The sequence below is a fragment of the Schistocerca piceifrons genome, chromosome 8 (genome assembly GCF_021461385.2).
Source record: "Schistocerca piceifrons isolate TAMUIC-IGC-003096 chromosome 8, iqSchPice1.1, whole genome shotgun sequence".
Lineage (NCBI taxonomy): Eukaryota > Metazoa > Arthropoda > Insecta > Orthoptera > Acrididae > Schistocerca > Schistocerca piceifrons.
Genome location: NC_060145.1, coordinates 463,851 through 468,111, shown reverse-complemented (window position 1 = coordinate 468,111; position 4,261 = coordinate 463,851). Strand labels below are relative to the sequence as shown.

The 4,261-nt window shown below is 41.6% G+C and overlaps 1 non-coding gene across 1 annotated transcript; it reads left to right on the top strand.

Moving 5' to 3' along the window:
* The first annotated feature begins 2,947 nt into the window (after positions 1 to 2,947).
* Positions 2,948 to 3,022, top strand: Trnas-cga. The gene has a single exon. It is a non-coding gene; the product is annotated as a tRNA-Ser (tRNA).
* Positions 3,023 to 4,261: the final 1,239 nt, after the last annotated feature.

Here is a 4,261-nt window from a genome sequence, read left to right as displayed (position 1 = left end):
GATCTTCACTATTCAAGATTAAATCTAACTTTGGCACAGAAAGGGGTGAATTATTCCGCCACTAAAGTCTTTGGTCACTTACGAAATAGTATCAAAGGTCTGGCAGATAACCAACAAGTATTTAAGAAGAAATTAAAAGAACTTCCGAATGACAACTCCTTCTACTCCATAGAGGAATTTTTAGATATAAATTAAGAAAAAAGGAAAAAAAACAAAAAAAATTACAAAAAAATAAAAAAGGTTGTTATATTAACTTAAATATGTTGTTAAATTAACTTAATTATGTCATGTACTGGAAAATTTGACTCGTTCCACATCATTACGAAATATTGTATTCATGATCCATGGAACTAGTATTAATCTAATTTAATCTTATCAGGCATCTCCAGTCTGACAGCTCCTACTGTTAATGGGAAACGTGAATCACACATGCACAGGTCAACAGCTCTGCAGGCCGCGCATGCATAGGTAGAATGTTTATCCTAAGAAATCGGTCTCATATATATATATATATATATATATATATATATATATATATATAATCCTTGTAATTACAACTAAATGTTACAATCGCAGTCTCAGTTGAACGACGTTCGTCATTGAGCGAAGTATCGAAAATACACTCTGTTGACAGCTGTGGATCTGGAAATAGAAATATCAGTACCATTCTTATTACTTGCCATACTCTTCCCATGCTATCACGGAGTACTGTGTCAAATGCATACCTTTCTTACAACTAGACATAGTCATTTCCTTTGTATAAGTTGGAACACAAACACATACTTTCAAGCCTGATGCTCAAGGCGAACCTATCACGCAGCCCCTACTACTAATACTTCGTCAGTAACTGAGAGCTGGCGATACGAAATAATACTGAGAGAAAATCAACCATGGGTGGTGAGTGCTACCACCGTGTCCTAGAAAGAGAGACATAATAGGCCAGATGTTAAAAAGACCAGATCCCAACAACTACTGTATGTTACTGTCACAAGCAGTCATGGCTCTACAGGTGTACACAATTATCCATGTTAAAAGCTATACTCGATTTATAAATCGAGGTACGACATTACCTCTGAATGAGGTGGTTTTTCTGTCCAGTCTAATACTTTGACGGTGATCGCTGGAGTGTATATTATCAGACCAGCACTCCAGTTGCACGTAGCCCACGATGCAATCTCGTTATAAAATCGCTGAAATTTGAAAGTGATTCTGCTAAGGGACGTGGTATGTAAGAAGTATTTGCAACTCCCTCACAACGCCCCATCTGGATATTTCTATAGTACTAGTAACGTAATCTGTCTCGATACAATATCAGAGGTTGTAATATTATTCGATTTCAGCTACTTTGCCAGCCGGAGTGGCCGTGCGGTTCTAGGCGCTACAGTCTGCAACCGAGCGACCGCTACGGTCGCATGTTCATATCCTGCCTCGGGCATGGATGTGTGTGATGTCCTTAGGTTAGTTAGGTTTAAGTAGTTCTTAGTTTTAGGGGACTGATGACCTCAGCAGTTAAGTCCCATAGTGCTCAGAGCCATTTGAACCATTTTTCAGCTACTTTGCATGTGACATATTTGTCACTAAAGAAAAGGACAGACAACGAGCTGGAAGTTGAACACATTAGTGGTCTCTCAGATACAATCGAGACACCGCAGTAAAAAGCGAACCTATAACAAAGCTCATATACAATTTGAACATCATTTTTGGTTAGTGAAAGAAAAGAATAAGAAGAAAATTACTGCATCATACAACATAAATATATTTTGAACAAATTGGCTTTAAACTACTAGACATTGACAAATACACAATAAATTCCTGAACGAGATTTTCACTCTGCAGCGGAGTGTGCGCTGATATGAAACTTCCTGGCAGATTAAAACTGTGTGCCCGACCGAGACTCGAACTCGGGACCTTTGCCTTTCGCGGGCAAGTGCTCTACCAACTGAGCTACCGAAGCACGACTCACGTCCGGTACTCACAGCTTTACTTCTGCCAGCAACTCGTCTCCTACCTTCCAAACTTTACAGAAGCTCTCCTGCGAACCTTGCAGAACTAGCACTCCTGAAAGAAAGGATATTGCGGAGACATGGCTTAGCCACAGCCTGGGGGATGTTTCCAGAATGAGATTTTCACTCTGCAGCGGAGTGTGCGCTGATATGAAACTTCCTGGCTGATTAAAACTGTGTGCCCGACCGAGACTCGAACTCGGGACCTTTGCCTTTCGCGGGCAAGTGCTCTACCAACTGAGCTACCGAAGCACGACTCACGTCCGGTACTCACAGCTTTACTTCTGCCAGCACCTCGTCTCCTACCTTCCAAACTTTACAGAAGCTCTCCTGCGTACCTTGCAGAAATAGCACTCCTGAAAGAAAGGATATTGCGGAAACATGGCTTAGCCACAGCCTGGGGGATGTTTCCAGAATGAGATTTTCACTCTGCAGCGGAGTGTGCGCTGATATGAAACTTCCTGGCAGATTAAAACTGTGTGCCCGACCGAGACTCGAACTCGGGACCTTTGCCTTTCGCGGGCAAGTGCTCTACCAACTGAGCTACCGAAGCACGACTCACGTCCGGTACTCACAGCTTTACTTCTGCCAGCACCTCGTCTCCTACCTTCCAAACTTTACAGAAGCTCTCCTGCGAACCTTGCAGAACTAGCACTCCTGAAAGAAAGGATATTGCGGAGACATGGCTTAGCCACAGCCTGGGGGATGTTTCCAGAATAAGATTTTCACTCTGCAGGAAGTTTCATATCAGCGCACACTCCGCTGCAGAGTGAAAATCTCATTCTGGAAACATCCCCCAGGCTGTGGCTAAGCCATGTCTCCGCAATATCCTTTCTTTCAGGAGTGCTAGTTCTGCAAGGTTCGCAGGAGAGCTTCTGTAAAGTTTGGAAGGTAGGAGACGAGGTGCTGGCAGAAGTAAAGCTGTGAGTACCGGACGTGAGTCGTGCTTCGGTAGCTCAGTTGGTAGAGCACTTGCCCGCGAAAGGCAAAGGTCCCGAGTTCGAGTCTCGGTCGGGCACACAGTTTTAATCTGCCAGGAAGTTTCAATAAATGCCTGACTTACATCTAATATTTCTTTTGTGAATGGCGCAGTCGAATAATCGCTCCTCTGACAGTCCATTCCTTCTTAAAATTGAAGTGTCCTTGCGTGCGTGTAAGTACATTACATCTTCACCCGAGTTACTGAAATGTTTGTTCGTCGTTTCACATAGTTTTTACACAAAATAAAAATACAATTTGTAGCAATGCTATGCAGTAGGTCTTAACATGTCGGCGACCGTTCCTAAGCTTCACAAGAAGGTTCACCAACTATTAAGAAATTATTCCATTTGTCAAAAGGCAAAACCTTTCAACCTATCAAATGCCTTACCTTTAAACCTGATACGTACAGAAAGACCAAACCAAATCATCAGTTTGAATTAGGCAGGTCCACTTCCTCAGGGAAAAGGGGGTGTGATATATCTCGTTGTATTGTTAGATCTTTTTACCAAAAATGTAAGACTCTATGCAATGAAGTCATCTTAATATACCTCCACTCATAAGGCGAATCGAGAAGGACTATTTTCCTCGCTTTGGCAAACCTGAAGCCATATTATCTGATAACACATCAACTTTTGTAGGGAAACGGTGGAGAAATTTTCTTGCAACCAACAACATAAGACAAATTTTGATATCCCAGTACCGACCACAGAATAATCCCACAGGATGAGTATTCAAAGAGATCAATCGTTTTATACGAACTTATATTCCAAACCAGCACACACCGTGGATTGATTTCGTCACACCCTTTGAAGAGATTGTTAATAATTTACCTCACACATCAACTGGTTTCACACCATCAGAACTAGTTTCTAAACGACTAGAAAGAAATGAATGGGTAGATCCCATTCCGAAATTACAACAGCCTGAAGTAACCTTAGACGACAAGTTAAGACAGGCTCTCATATCTTTAACCACTCATGCCAACCTAAGAAAAAAGGCGCATGACAAAGACATTAGCAAAGTCTTATCGTATCGTATAAATCAACGAGTGCTATTAAAGACCCACTTCAAACCGTCTTTGATTCATCATAAGAATCGCAAGTGGCAGCATTTGTATGAAGGACCATTTATTATACTAATAAAACCCTACATTGGTTGCTATCCATCAGCTGACCCTGTATCTGGACGAATAACAGGATTGTTTCATCACGCAGACTTAAAGAAATACCGAGTTAACCACTGAAGATATCTGCTAAGTTGAGCTCCTATATATATAT